Source organism: Anolis sagrei, chromosome 3 (genome assembly GCF_037176765.1).
Source record: "Anolis sagrei isolate rAnoSag1 chromosome 3, rAnoSag1.mat, whole genome shotgun sequence".
In the NCBI taxonomy this organism is placed as follows: Eukaryota; Metazoa; Chordata; class Lepidosauria; order Squamata; family Dactyloidae; genus Anolis; species Anolis sagrei.
The window spans coordinates 35,544,550-35,560,894 of NC_090023.1; the positions used below are offsets into that span (position 1 = coordinate 35,544,550).

General features: G+C 41.3%; 1 protein-coding gene across 1 annotated transcript in view; it reads left to right on the forward strand.

Annotated features, from left to right (window-relative positions):
- Positions 1 to 308: 308 nt before the first annotated feature.
- Positions 309 to 16,345, forward strand: part of SERTM1 (serine rich and transmembrane domain containing 1) — a 34,817-nt gene continuing 18,780 nt past the window's right edge. Inside the window, exon 1 of the mRNA XM_060766936.2 lies at positions 309 to 426. The gene's annotated coding sequence lies outside the window, so the exon portion shown is untranslated. The remainder of the gene's footprint in view (positions 427 to 16,345) is intronic.

Below are 16,345 nucleotides of genomic sequence, written 5' to 3' on the forward strand. Positions count from 1 at the left end.
TAGAATCAGTGCTATAGAATCATGAGAGTTATTGTTTGGTAAGGCTATAGAATAAGTGCTATTGAGTAATGGGGGTTATAGTTTGGTAAGGCACTAGTACTCTTGGGCAGAAAAGTCTACAGACTTTGTAAAACTACAAGTCCTATGAATCCTGAGCAGTGAAATTGGTGTCCTATTCTTCATTGTAGAGACACCTTTAGAAAGGCTTGCAATTGTATTGAAATAAGGGCTGGAGCGTGGATCTGATTGGGCAGCGGCCGAAGCCTGGCCCCGCCCCTGTGTGTTTGGCCCCGCCCCCTGGCTATTGGGAGCGGCTGCTGGGCGAGCGAAGCGCTGTCCTGCCGGTGCGCCTGGAGCCGGAGAGACGCGCCTGGGCTTGGCTGGACGTTTCCTCGGGGAAAGCGGAGCGGATTTCCACCGGAGCAGGTCAGTAAAGCCGAGCATCCTCCGTCCTCCCCTTCTATGCCCTCTCAAAGGGCGATTTGGGTGGCGTTGGCGGGGAAAACAGCCGAATCCAAGGAACCCGCTGGTCGCCTCGAAAGGGAAAGGAAAGGGCCTGGGGCTGTTAGGAATTGTGGGAGTTGGAGGCCAAAACACCTGGAGGGCCCAAGTTGGCCCATGCCTATTCAATACAGTAAGGACAAGCCTTTCCTTTCAAGGAAGCATGGAGACTCAGGCTTTCCTCCTTGGAAGTTGAGCAGAGTGAGATACTAGAGAGGGAATTCCTATCTGTTTCCTTGGGATAGAATCAAAGAGTTGGAAGAGACCTCCTGGGCCATCCAGTCCAACCCCATTCTTCCAAGAAGCAGGAAAATCCCATTCAAAGCACCTCCCACAGATGGCCATCCAGCCTCTGCTTAAAAGCCTCCAAAGAAGGAGCCTCCACCACACTCCAGGGCGGAGAGTTCCACTGCTGAACTGCTCTCACAGGAAGTTCTTCCTAACGTTCAGATGGGATCTCCTTTCTTGTCGTTTGAAGCCATTGTTCCGCATCCTAGTCTCCAGGGCAGTAGAAAATAAGCTTGCTCCCTCCTCCCTATGATTTCCTCTCACATATTTATGTCTCTTCTCAGCCTTCTCTTCTTCAGGCTAAACATGCCCAGCTTTTTAAGCCGCTCCTCATAGGGCTTGTTCTCCAGACCCTTGATCATTTTAGTCACCCTCCTCTGGACACATTCCAGCTCGTCAACATCTCCCTTCAATTTTGGTGCATTTGAAGGTCTTGAGCCTTCGCGGTCCAAGTGCATTGGTGTCCATACAAACTATAATTCCCATGATTCTATAGCATTGAGCCAGGGCTGTTCCAGTAGTGTCAAAACTGCATTTGTTTACCCTCCAAACCCAGTAAGACCTTCCCCATTATCTGGACCCCTTCAAGCTATATTGGAGCCCCCGGTGGCGTAGTGGGTTAAAGCGCTGAGCTGCTGAACTTGGTCACAGGTTCGAATCCAGGGAGCGGCCTGAGCTCCTCCCGTTAGCCCCAGCTCCTACCAGCCTAGCAGTTTGAAAAATGTGAGTAGATCAATAGGTACTGCTCCAGCGGGAAGGTAACAGTGCTCCTTGCAGTCATGCTGGCCACATGACCTTGGAGGTGTCTATGGACAATGCTGGCTCTTTGGCTTAGGAATGGAGATGAGCATCACCCTCCAGAGTTGGACATGACTAGACTTAATGTCAGGGGAAAACCTTTACCTTTACCTCAAGCTATATTAACATCATGATCAGATTACAGAGTCTGGCTGCATTCCAATATCACAGGAGAGATAAAATCCCACATATTCTGTTTTGAACTGGAATATAATGCAGTGTGGACTCAGATAACCCACTTCAAAGCAGATATTGTGGGATTTTCTGCCTTGATATTCTGGGTTATATGGCTGTGTGGAAGGGCCCATAGTTTGCCCTCTGACTCGTTTTGTAGAGGGCAAAGAGGTCAGCCAGATATTTTGGCACCTACAGCATCAGATGTGCACTGGAATCCTGAAAAAAGAATTACTTTAGGCCATTCAATGCTAATCAAGCTGGCCAATTGCAACATTCGCACTTGTCTCAAGCAGACAAGAGTTCTTTCTCCCACCCTGGACATTCCACAGATATATAGACCCCACTTGCCTAGTTTCCAACAGACCTCACAAGCAGATGAACAAACACAACCAACAAACTATATGCAGACCCATTACAACAGTGTTTCTCAACCTTCCTAATACAATTCCTCATGTTGTGGTGACCCCCAAACATAAAATTATTTTCATGGCTACTTCATATCTGTAATTTTGCTACTGTTATGTATTGTAATGTAAATATCTGATATGCAGGATGTATTTTCATTCACTGGACCAAATTTGATCTGATTTGCCCAAATTTGCATACTGGTGGGTTTGGGGGGATTGATTTTGTCATTTTGGAGTTGTAGTTGCTGGAATTTATAGTTCACCTACAGTCAAAGAGCATTCTGAACTCCACCAACGATGCAATTGAACCAAACCTGGCATACAGAACTCCCATGACCAACAGAAAATACCGTAAAGGGTCTGGTGGGCATTGACCTTGAGTTTGGGAGCTGTAGTTCACCTACATCCAGATAGCACTGTGGATTCAAGCAATTATGGATCTGGACCAAAGTTGGCACAAATGCTCAATATGTCCAAATGTGAAGACTGGTGGAGTTTGGGGAAAATAGAGTTTGTCATTTGTAGTTTCTAGGATTTATCGTTCTACAATCAAATAGCATTCTGAACCCCACCAATGAGCGAATTGAGCCAAACCTCCTACTCAGAACCCCCTTGACTAACAGAAAATACTATGTTTTCTGATGCTCTTTGGCAACCCCTCTGACATTCCCTTGTGTTCCCCCCAGGGGTCCCAACCCCCAGATTGAGAAACACAGCTTTAGGCCATTCAGTGGTGATCAAGGTGGCCAATTGCAACTTTCTCACTTGCCTCAAGCAGACAAGAGTTCTTTCTCCCACCCTGGACATTCCACAGATATATAAACCTCACTTGCCTAGTTTCCAACAGACCTCACCAGCTCTGAGGATGCCTGCCACAGATGAGGGTGAAACTTCAGGAGAGAATGCTTCTGGAACATGGCCACACAGCTCGGAAAACTCATAGCAATCAGTGATTCCGGCCATGAAAGCCTTTGACAACACAAAATGACTGATGTCTCCCTGCCTTCCTTTCTTCTCTCTGTATCCTTTCTCTCTTTGACACACAGACACACTGCTCCAGAGACACGCAAATGGAGGGGAAGAGAATTTTAAGCCTATTTTCCACAAGCTCATATGCAACGATTTTCCTGCTGTAATGCAAAAAAAAAAAAAAAGAGCGATTGGCATAATATTCCTTAACAGCAAATTAGAAATCATTTATGGCAGGCATCCTCAGAGGTTGTGAGGTCTGTTGGAAACTAGGCAAGTGAGGTTTATATATCTGTGGAATGTCCAGGGTGGGAGAAAGAACTCTTGTCTGCTGGAGGAAAGTGTGAATGTTGCAATTGGCCAGCTTGATTAGCATTGAATAGCCTTGCAGCTTCAAAGCCTGGCTGCTTCCTGCCTGGGGGAATCCTTTGTTGGGAGGTGTTAACTGGCCTTGATTGTGTACTGCCTGGAATTCCTCTGTTTTCTGAATACCATTCTTTATATACTGGCCCAATTTTAGAATTTTTAAATACTGGTAGACAGATTTTGTTCATTTTCATAGTTTCCTCCTTTCTGTTGAAATGGTTCGCATGCTTTCACTGCTTCTCTGTGTAGTCTGACATTCCCCCAGGCAGGAAGCAGCCAGTCTTTGAAGCTGCAAGGCCATTCAGTGCTTACAAAGCTGGTCAATTGCAGCATTCACACTTGCCTCAAAGAGACAAGAGTTCTTTCTTCCCACCCTGGACTTTCCACAGATCTATAAACCCCATTTGCCTAGTTTCCAACAGACCTCACAACCTCTGAGGATGCCTGCCATAGATGTGGGCGAAACATCAGGAGAGAATGCTTCTGGAACATGGCCAGACAGCCCGTAAAACTCACAGCAAATCGGTGATTCCGGCCATAAAAACCTTTGACAACACATTAAAGCATACTGTCTTACATTCGCATTAACATAGACATGGACATAATTTAAGTGTATTTTAAGATCTCCAACCCTTAAGGATGGATTAACACGAAGTTGTGTCTTCTCGGCTGACTCACACCTGATTGTGCAAAGTAGCTCCATATTTAAAACCATTGTGCTTGAGATATTATTAGGTTGCGTGGAAGTGAATTCTGCCTCATTTGACCTGCGACTGTTCTTTCCGATGTACGTAGAAGTCACACGCATGCTATGACTTGATCCAGCAGTTGTTGATTGTGGATGTGTGAGGTTCTCCCCAGAGTTTGTTTTGTTTCCTAGTCTTTTAGCTGGTGAGATAGATGATCCTTTTTAAGATAATGGGCGAAAGAATCTGAAGACTTGAATTCCCAGAGTTCTCTGGCTGCCATGAGGATTCTGGACATTTTAATCAAATAGTAAACTTTATAAGTTATGTTGGATGGAACTAAATGTACTTGTTAGCAGACTATATATTATCAGCTTAAGCGGCTGAGGGGGAAAAGGAAAGGGCCTGAGGCTGTTAGGAATTGTGGGAGTTGGAGTCCAAAACACCTGCACGGACAAAGTCTGCCCATGCCAATATATAGTCAGTGTGAATGTTGTGGTTTGAGAACCAGTGTTGTGTAGTGGTTTGAATGCTCAACTGTGAACTGAGACCAGGGTTTGCTTCTCTTCTTGGTCATGGAAACCCACTCGTAACCTTGAGTGAGTCACACAGTCTCAGCCCCAGAAAACCCTATGATAGAGTCACCTTAGGATTGCCATAAATAAGGAATGACTTGAAGGCACATAACAACAGTAACCAAAAATCAATTGAACTGATATAAGCTGACGTGTGAAGCTCCCATTGATGTCACAGGTCCACATTCGTTTGGACTAGCAATTGGATTTCAGCCTTGCTTTTATTGTCAGCTATTCAATGCCACTCTGTGAGCAATTGATTGCCAGTTCACTGCAAGTTTCCAGGAACGAAAGCTACAGTTGTAGTCCATGGACACAGATACGATACTGGTTCTTGGCACACTGGGCAGAAAAGCCTTGCTTTCTCCTCACACCAGTAAAATGCTTCTCTAAACCTAAAGCTGGCTAAGAAAACATTCCGAATCAGATCTGAAAGATATTGTCGCAGGCTTTCATGGCTGGAATCACTGAGTTGTTGTGAGTTTTCCAGGCTGTATGGCCATGTTCCAGAAGAATTCTCTCCTGACGTTTCGCCTGCATCTATGGCAGGCATCCTCAGAGGTTGTAAAGTCTGATTGAAACTAGAAAATGGCATTTATATCTCTGTGGAATGCTGACTCAAAAAACAGAGCAATTCCACAGACAAGAAACAATCAGGGCTAGCTAATCACCTCCTAACCAAGGATTCCCCCAGGCAGTAAGAAGCCAGATCTTGAAACTGCTAGGTCACTAAATGCTAATCGAAGTGGCGAATTGAAACGCTCACACCTACCTCAAACAAACAAGAGTTCTTTCTCCCACCCTGGACATTCCACATATATATAAACCCAATTTTCCTAGTTTCCAATAGACCTCACAATGTCTAAGGATGCCTGCCATAGGTGTAAGTGAAATGTCAGGAGAGAATGCTTTTGGAACATGGCCATGCAGCCTGGAAAACTCACAACAACCCAGATCTGAAATATTTTTTAAAATGCCCTTGCCTTCTTTCCTGCTTGGCCGTTTTTGTCTGGATTTGCAGAAATGCAAAGTGTGAAATGCAAAACAACTTTGCCTACATTAATTGGGAATTCCATTTTACATATATGTTCAATAATAATAATAATAATAATAATAATAATAATAATAATAATAATAAATTTATTTATCAACTGCCTTATCTCCTCGAGGGTGGTTTCCAATGAAAACAATGAATTGACAAACATTCAATGCCGAAAAACAAACATGTAACAAATCAAAAGAGTGGATAAACAGTCTTAATATAAAATAAAATATGAAAAATAACCAAAAGTTAAACATAAATAGACATGACATGAGAAAGCCAGAGAGCTGTCTTATGTTCTGCTTAAAAGAGAAAAATGTTCTGTTTTCTGGATCTTTGGATGTGGCTTTGCTTCTGAGAAATAGTTTTGTCAAAGATGATAAGGCGATGAATATCTCTCCCTTATCTAAAGAACACTGTCAGGCAATATTTACAGCTGAAGACAGTTTGTCCGCAGATTTATACATGATACTAACCATGTTCTGTCGTAACCTTCATTTTTTCTTTATGTGTGTACATCTTTCCACAGTATAATACTGGACATACAGCTACTACAAGTAGCAATGTATTTTGGAAAAGTCTGAGTTCATCCTGGAAAATGAACATTGGGTTTTTATTTCACTGCTTGTAATATATATATAGAGAGAGAGCCAGACAGGGAGAGAGAGAGAGAGAGAGAGAGAGAGAGAGAGAGAGAGAGAGATTACTAGGCCTGCAGATATGCATTTAAACTGGAATTTTAAAGATATTGAAAATAATCCAAATAGGTAATTTCCAAAAAATAAAAATAAAAATTGTGAGGTTAAAATACTCTGGGTTGCAGTGAGATTTCCAGGCTGTATGGCCATGTTCCAGAAGCATTATCTCCTGATGTTTCACCCACATCTATGGCAGGCATCTTTAGAGGTTGTGAGGTCTGTTGGAAACTAAGCAAGTGGGGTTTATATATCTGTGGAATGTCCAGGGTGGGAGAAAGAATTATTGTCTGTTTGAGGCCAGTGTGAATGTTGCAATTGGCCACGTGGGCTAGTATTGAATGGCCTTGCAGCTTCAAAGCCTGGCTACCAGTATTTTAAAAAAACCTTCTAAAATCCAGACAGTAAATAAAGAAGAACACTCAAAAACTGGGGAATTCCAGACAGGAAACAATCAGGGGCAGCTAACACCTCCCAACAAAGGATCCCCCCAGTTACGAAGCAGTCAGGTTTTGAAGTGCAAAGCCATTCAATGCTAATCAAGATGGTAAATTGCAATATTCACACCTGCCTCAAGCAGACAAGAGTTCTTTCTCCCACCCTAGACATTCCACAGATATATAAACCCCACTTGCCTAGTTTCCAACAGACCTCATAATCTGTAAGGATGCCTGCCATAGATGTGGGAAAAACATCAGGAGAGAATGCTTCTGAAACATGGCCTTATAGCCTGCAAAAATCACAGCAACCCAGTGAATTAAGTGTTTGACACAGGGCCTCAGACACAGTGAAAAGCTATGTGCCCACAACTGTGAGATATGTTCTCTAAATACTATCAGGCATCCATGTAGTATGTAGGCTGAGATAAATTTTGTTAATAGCTGCTAGTGTCTTTCTGGGTGTTACTAAAAGCAAGTTCAGTCCACCTTGTGACATTGGATCCTGCTATTGAATGCCTGGGATTTATGACCCATGGACTGCTCACTGGCTTCTCAACTTGGATTGTTCTGATTTATGGCTTCTTGATCTCAGACTGTTTATTATTACAGATTTCATGCTTCTCCTTTTGAACTCCTGGAACAGCAGGACAGTATGTTCTCCAAGGTCTTCCAGGGTGCTAATGCAGCCCCACCACCACCTCCCATGGTTCCCCACCCCTGATCCATGGTTCTCCACCCCTGAGCGCATGAAATGGTCATGCAGTCAGGAATACTTACAGCAACCCCGTAATTCTGGCCATGAAAGACTTGGACAACACATTAAAATACTCTATTTAATAAGTCAGTAATCAAATTATAAGAAATTATAATAATAAAAATAAGAAATTATTCATGTTTCTCATCTCAAAACTCAGGTTTTAAGAAAAGGTGAAAAGTGCAAAAGCGATATTTTAAAAAATTATTCAAAATAAAGATTAATTCAGAAATACAGCTAGCACTTGTCCATCACAGAAGAGGTACAAGATTGTTTTGGATAAGGAAACTTTTGATCTTTGATAACCTTACAGCAGCCTGCAATAACCTTGACCGTTGAGTAGATAAAATTTTTCTGACACTTCCAAATACTTATGTAGAAAAAGTGGGAGGTGCAAGAAGAGGTTATTCATATATTGAATGGATCTAAATTGCATCTGAGGTAGTTTGTGTTGACAAAACAACATGCCAATTTTTATTTTTATTTTCCAAAAATAAAAAATAGAGAATTTAGGTAGCTCAGAATTTAGGATGCACCGTCCTTATTATTACCAAAGCAAATAGGAATGGTTGTTTCTTCATGATGAAGTAGGAAGAGAGAGATATTTCTATCGTTCTGAAAATGCTACTTTTACAAAAGTAGTATTTGTGACATGGCAACAATGATAGTATATCAAACACATGTAGGTGGAGCAGTGTAGTTGCTAAGGAAAGCATCTCCATAGTTTTAGAAAACTCTGTTGGGTCTCCTTAAGGCTCATTTTTTATTTGTCTTCATAGCAAAGCCTTTTCAAGATCTGTAATTAATGAAGCTAATAAATCTGTATTTTTTGAAATAAGTGTCTGCTAGAATTTTTCTTGATTTTTAAAGCTGAAAGCCAATGACATATTTATAAATATCTGTACATATTTAGATATCAAGGAGCCAGCATGATGTAGTGGTTTGGATGAACATGTAGTGGCTAGGAAACCCACTGGGTCATCTTGGATACATCATGTTCTCTTAGTCTTAGAGGAAGCCAAGGGCAACTCTACTGTGAACAAATCTTGCCAAGAACACCCCATGATAGTCTTGCCAAAAATGGGAAATGGCTTGAAGGCACACAACAACAAATACACATATCTGTTTATCTATAGCTATGTGCCTAAACTGGATCTTTGAATTTTTATGTTCCAGGTGGTTAAAAAAAGAAAACATGCATCAGTGTGAAGGGCATAAAAACCAAGCATAATTGTCCCTCAGTATATTGTAAATGAGGATACTTCCTTATTCTGGATATTATATAGGACGATAACTCCTTATTCTACATCAGGCAGCATATAATGGATGTTAACCACCTCAGCAAAATCTGCTGTTTGAAAGCATATCCTAAAATTGATTTCTCACGACATTATGAGAATGTTCCTCCAGTATACTTTCCTTGAAAGATTGGTACTGAACTTCCCTTTCTGTGTGAGAAAAATAATGCAAGATATGTGATACAAATTTTCTACCGATTTTCCCAAAAACAAATATCTGGACTTTTTACTTCTGCAAACTCTTCCTGAAATTGATTGTTTAATGTCACCAATGTCTGCTTTAAGGGAGTTCTTGGTTATTTTGAGTATAAGGAATTATTTAAAGATCACAATAACCAACATATGGGAGACAAATGGAATGTCTGTCTCCCCAAATAACTTACATTTGCTTCTGAAATTATTTCCAGCCATTTCCAGACATCCTCAAAACATCACTGAACCAAATTGAACACTGTCCCCACAACTTTGAACCAAATTGAAGGTGATGGTTCTATTTCTGTGCTCTTGCTAAGTTAAAAAAATATTTACTACCCACCTAGCTGCTGATTTGTTTGTCGGCACTGGGCTGGAGAGAGGGCCTGGAAAATATACTTATTCAGAATGCAATTCTCCAACTCTCTCGGTTGCTGGCCATGATCATTAGAGAATTCTGGGAGTTTTCATCCAAATTAGTGAGTTTTGCAAAGTCTTGTCTCTACGAACCATCTAGGACCTTCAGATCATCCGGGGAAGCCCAGCTCTTGGTCCCATTGCCATCACAGTTGTGTTTGGTGGAGAGAAGAGACAGGGCCTTCTCAGCTGTGATGGCCCCTCAGCTGTGGAACTCCCTCCCTAATGAGGATAGGTCTGCCCCCTCCCTTCTGACCTTCCATAAGATACTTAAATCATGGTTATAGAATCAAGTGTTCACAGAATAGTTGTTTTACTGGGGAGACAAGATTTTATTGGACTATACTTGGACTGTTTTGGACAACAATTTTAATATGGTGAATTTAATCTGGTGAACTAGTTCTAATGTATATATTTAAAACTATTTTAATGTATATGGATGCATTTATCATGCTTGGGATTGAATTGTTGCATGTTTGGAAGCCATTCTGTGTCCCTCCTCAGAGCTCGAGAAGGATGGGGTATAAATACCTGAAATAAATAAATAAATAAATAAATAAATGTAGTAGGAAAGCAAGTACAGAACTGAAATCCAAGCAAACTAAGCCTGAACCAAAGGAGAACTGATCTGGAGATAAATGTCTATGGAAAGCTGGAGTCTGATCTGAAATTTTTGAATCTGGATCTGTCCTGGAGAATGCAAACAGAGGACATAGATGGAAAGTTTAGCAGGCTTGAACTGGAAGCAGTTGTAACTGGTGGCTCTCACATTAATGGGACAATTGATCAGTTCTGTGTTTTACTTCAGACTTTAGAAGAGCTGTCCACAGTGCTGAACCTATTTTGTATGGACAAATGCAAGAAATAGTAGATTGCAATTTGAAAAACTCATGGAAGACATTGGACAGAGAAATACTACCATTCCAGTGTCTGATGTTCAGGGGTTCGGCATCAGTGAGCACCAGGTTCATGGGAACTGATGGTCAATTGAACTTTCTCTTTACTGGTATAGAGCAATTGAGCAAGCCAGCAGAAAAACCCAGGAGGAATCCGAGACAACTCCCTGCTTCTCTATAAGATGCTCTCCAAGGTGCCAAACATGTTTTCAGCACCTTGAATAACTCCTCTATAGTTCTAAAGGAAAATTAAGCATGGATTCAACCACCCTACTGGTATTGAAGCCAACTTACTAGTTATTAGTTGAATATAGGCAGGGCTGTTATTAGTTTGTACCATTTGTAGTTTGGTGCTCCAGCAGAGCTTACTGGTATGGGTAATATAGCTGCTTGCTCTCTACTCACTCTTGTGCCAGGTAATTCTAATCTCTTATTTCATCTGCTGGAGTGATGCTTGGCAGGCCACTGCTCATCTTCCAGAGACAGAGAACTAGTGGTGCAAGTTTATGGTGAGTGGTTGGTGAGATCTGGAAGCTGCATAGTGACTGCTCAACAAAAATGGTTCCAGGAGTCCTTCTGGATCCCAGCTGAATATAGAATCCTTGAATGTTGATGGAGTTTTTGAAGCATTTGGATGATCTGAATTGAGGCAGATGAAAAACAGTGGGACAACATGAGAAAAGATGAAAAGGGAGAAATAATTCCACGCTGAAAATAGGAAGTGAAGGTGAGCAGGAAAAGGTGACAGAAAATGAGAAGCCCTGCTGGGATGAAATAGAGAGAGAGGCTGCCACCAGAACAGAAGGCATGATAAAAACAGAAGTGAAAAATATGTGGAAAGTGGGTAATCCCACAATGTAAAGGAGCTAGAAGGCAAAATAATAACAGTAATAATAACAAGAAATCCAGAGCGTATGAAATGCAGTTGGGGAAAAACCAGAGATGTCCTGTGTATTGCACTGTTCCTAGCTTATGAGCATTATCTGGGCATCAAATTAGTGCCTCTCGGGGAAACTCTTTGTCATATGGTTGTTTCCTCCCATTTTGGCATAAAAGACACACATTTTTGGAAACCTAAACACAGTTTTGCAGAATGCAGAAATGTTATTTTGGACTATATACCCAGAGCTCCCTAGTTAGCATAGGTAGGGACCATGCTGGCTGGCCATAGTGAGGAGCAAAACAGTAACTTTTTCAATACCTGCAATCTACTACTTTAAGTTGTATCCCAGCTATGTTTTTCTTACACCTTCACATCTCACTTTTATCTGTATTCAGACAACTTTTTAAAAAATTCCTACAATATATTCCACATGAGTCTGCCTTTGAAAATGGGCCTTATTCCCTTGCCTGGTAATTCAATCTTCTTATTTCATGGCATTGCACAAGCTGTGTCAAACTGAAAACCTAATAACTGTAACATATGGTTGTATGAGAGAAGGACTCCTACATGTGTTGGCACCTCAATTCTTAAGAAGATCAACTGGCCACCTACTTTGGCTTCAACAGGTGCTGACGCTGGATTTCAGAGGAAGGAATTGGAAAAACTACCTCTGAGTATTTCTTGCGTAAATTGAAATTCTTAAGTTAACAAATGGCATGGGGGGAAAAACATGCAAACAAAAAATATGTTATACTTGTTGCATTGTTTGTCAACTGCATCTGTCATTTCAATAGCTTGGAATCTGTTTTTGTTGCTGCTATATTTTATTAATTCTTGTCAAGTATTAACTTGTTCAGAATATTTGAAGTGCTGCCTTCTGTTTCACAAAGCAGCACATAGCAATTATTAATACTGTAAGTAAACCATACATTTTACTATATTTCAAATTGTATATTTTATCGAGAGCCTCCTGGTGGTGCAGTGGGTTAAACTGCTGAGCTGCTGAACTTGCTGACAAAAGGTTGGTGGTTTGAATCCAGGGAGCGGGGTGAGCTCCCACTGTTTGCCCCAGCTTCTGCCAACCTAGCAGTTCAAAACATGCAAATATGAGAAGATCCATAGGTACTGCTTCTGCAGGAAGGTAACGGTGCTCCATGCAGTCATGCTGGCCACATGACCTTGGAGGTGTCTATGGTACAACACTGGCTCTTCGACTTAGACATGGAAATGAGGACCACCCCCCAGAGTCAGACACAACTAGACTTAATGTCAAGGAAAACCTTTACCTTTACTATATTTTATCCATATAAGTCATATTTTACATTTCAGGGTAATTCAAATGTTTACAGTTTGCATCAATTGCCAAACATTGCTTATTTTTGTTGTAATCCTATGTGATGAATAGAAATAATATTCAAAAGCTCCTTTATCGATGTGTCAGTCTAAATATGTGCAGCATCTCTATGTCCGTATGGAACATCCTGAGAGTGATTTCTGGTACTTCCACTGAGATAGTGGTGATGTGCTAGGTGTCATATAGAATAAAGAAACCCTTAGATCAGGAACCACTTGGATGTTGTCTAATTGCACCTTTTATCATCATTTAATATTAACTACAATTACTAGGAGTTATGGATCTTGCAGTCCAGCAGAAGACCATGAATTGTCCACTTCTGCAGACACACACATACATCTGCATCACATGAAATGTTACCAGTTAGCACTTGTTGATTGTGTCCAGGTAGGAACTGCAGTGTTTGCAAAGGTCATGGTATGATATTTTCTCTAGAACACAGAGTGGGTTTTGCATTTGCATGGCGTGCATAAAGTGTAAATGTCACATACACATAAATGTTTGTAGGATTTTTTGGACAGCAGCTTCAAAAAAAAGTGAAAGTACATGATCTGTGCTGTTCCTTTGAGAGGTCATCACGTACGTGATGTGTGTGGCTATTAAATGTTCTAGAAGAGTCAAGCACACCCATTCAGATTTTATTTTGAAAGTCTTTAGAAAGTACCAAATACCATAAATTTAAAAGCCTGTTTAAAGCAAACTATAAATGCACTGCTCTGTGAATAAAATTAATACAATAAAATTTGATGAACTCATAACATTTTAAAATTGTACCTCTTGCAATCAGATATGACCCTCTTTTCTTTTTCCCTTAAACTGCCCATCTCAAAAGGAGGCTGAGCAACCATTTGAATCAAAAGCTGTTTTGATATTTATAAGAGAAAATGAAATGTTGTCCTTAATTATCCAGTTTTTCGTACAGCCAAGGAATATTGCTCCCTACAGCTGGAATATAGCTGGCATTCCATTTGATAGTGTGCCAAGTCTTCCAATTCATTAGAACTACATATACAGAATCTATCTTGCACTGGGATCCATTAAAAGGTTCCTTGTTGCCTGTTCTACCATACTGATGATGCTGTGAAGTCAAATTGTGTATGCCATCCTGCTCAGTGCATTTGTTATTGACCCACCAGTTCATTGAAGGAATAATTTATAGAGAATGACCTTAGCATGACCTTGAACAAGTAATGGATTTTCTTACAACAGCATGATAATAGTGAACAATAGTGAGCAGCAACTTTGTCATAATCTGCAGCGAAAATTGTCTCTTGTAATTTCAATGTACTCACAGAGTTCTGTTGCTTTAGGGCAGTGGTTCCCAACCTTTTTTTTTTTTTTTTGACCAGGGACCACTCTCCAACATTAATGTCAGAAGGGTTACGAATCAGTTTTTGGTCAACTTTAAATTTGGTTTAGTTATTTGGGGTGCTGATTCAGAAAATTGCATTGGATAGACCACATCAGCTCTACATACAGAACATATGCCATCCAGTAGTCGCTGGAGGCAGTGCGTAATGCCTCTGGAAAATCCTGCAAATCTCTTGGGAAGACAAGTGGACAAATGTCAGTGTGCTGGAAGAAGCAAAAACCACCAGCACTGAAGCGACAGTCCTCCACCATCAACTCCGCTGGACCAGCCACATTGTCCAGATGCCCGACTACTGTCTTCCAAAGCAGTTGCTCTACTCTGAACTCAAGAACAGAAAATGAAATCTTGGTGGGCAGGAAAAGAGATTTAAAGATGGGCTCAAAGCCAACCTTAAAAACTCTGACATAGACACTGAGAACTGGGAAGCCCTGTCCCTTGAGTGCTCCAGCTGGAGATCAGCTGTGACCAGGCCCGTAGCCAGGATTTCGTTTCGGGGGGGGGGGGGGGGGGCTAAAAAATTTTCGGGGGGGGGGCTGAGTTTCGGGGGGGCTGAGTCTGAGTGAAAGAGGGTCTAGCCTAGCAAACCTTTTGTATCATTACCCCAATACCCCCATGCATATGGCATATATTGAGTATGGTGATCAAATCGTGATATTAATAAACATAACAGTTTAAATAATGCACCAGTAAGGCCTTTTCGCGAACCACCATGAGAATTTCGGGGGGGGGGGGGGCTGAAGCCCCCCGAGGCCCCCCCCCCCCGGCTACATGCCTGGCTGTGACCAGCAATGCTGCAAAATTTGAAGAGGTAAGAATGGGGGGCAAAAGAGAGAAACATGCCAAGAGGAAGGTGCGTCAAGCCAACCCCGACCGAGACCGCCTTCCACCTGGAAACCAATGCCCTCACTGCAGGAGAAGATGCAGATCAAGATTAGGGCTCCACAGTCACCTACGTACCCATCAGTACACTGATCTTGGAAGTCTGTCCTACTCAGACAATGAGGGATTGCCTAAGTAAGTAAGTAGTCACCATCTGTTCACTCACAGAAAACCATATTTAATAAGCCTTGACACTATAAGAGAGTTCAATATTTTAGTTCTTGCAGACCACAGGTTGGGAACCACTGCTTTAGAGATATGATGATGATGATGATGATGATGATGATGATGATGATAACAACAACTTTATTTATATCCCACCACCATTTCCTCAAGGGGACTTGGGGTGGCTTACATGAGGCCAGGCCCAACAATTACAACAAAGCAAATATACAAAATAAAAATACATCAATCAAATATAATGAAAATAATAAAAAATACAAAGTAAACACACAATGCAATATAAAATCACAATAATTGATGAGCACTTAACAATAGTACTATGAGCACTTAACAGTAGTACCTTTCAAGCACTCACTGGAAGTTGCTCAAGTAGACACACCCCAGTGTGAGTGTGTGGGCAGGAAAGTCCAATTCAGTTGAAAGGTTTGAAATATTACTGTTTGGACTTCTGCATCCAGAGTCCCACAATTAGTGTGATTATTGGACATACTGGATATAGGATTCTAGAATGGCAGTACAAAAAGTAATGTTTCTAGACCCAGCATGTGAACCTTAGATGAGATTCTTGGAGGATGGCCATGGTCACTAGGTGCTGCTGTCATGAAAACACACACTACATGAAGCTGCGGTCGTTAAAAACAGAGACCCAATGAAGTGTGGAGAAAGGCCTGGCTCTTCAGACACCAGCAAAGAAGTCACATAGGACATATTGTCAAAAAAGTGATAACTGTTTTTGAAATGTTAGGTGTGTCTGGGGGAAAATGAATGCAACTTCAGCTGCTTGTGTAGACGACCAGTGAATTGGTCTTTTGACCATAGCTTCAGCTCTTCACCGCACTGTAATGGGTTTTTTTTTTCAGTGTAAGGAGTGACTTGAGAAACTGCAAGTTGCTTGTGGTGTGAGTTATTCCTTGTCTTAGGGGAATACAAAATCTACAATATCGAGAAGTCCCTAGCTAATGGGTCTTGTTGATTGTGTCGTTCTAGGAGCTATAGTCAAAATATAATTTTTCCTACCTCTGCATATGTTACAGGTATACTTTAATAGAAACATGTGATTAGCTGTGTCCCTTTGCTGACAACAAACCTAGTGGCAAATTTGCATTCATCACAGAGTAACTAATGGCCTTGATCCAGTTTCTTCTTCTAATGCAATCATTGCACCTTTCTGAA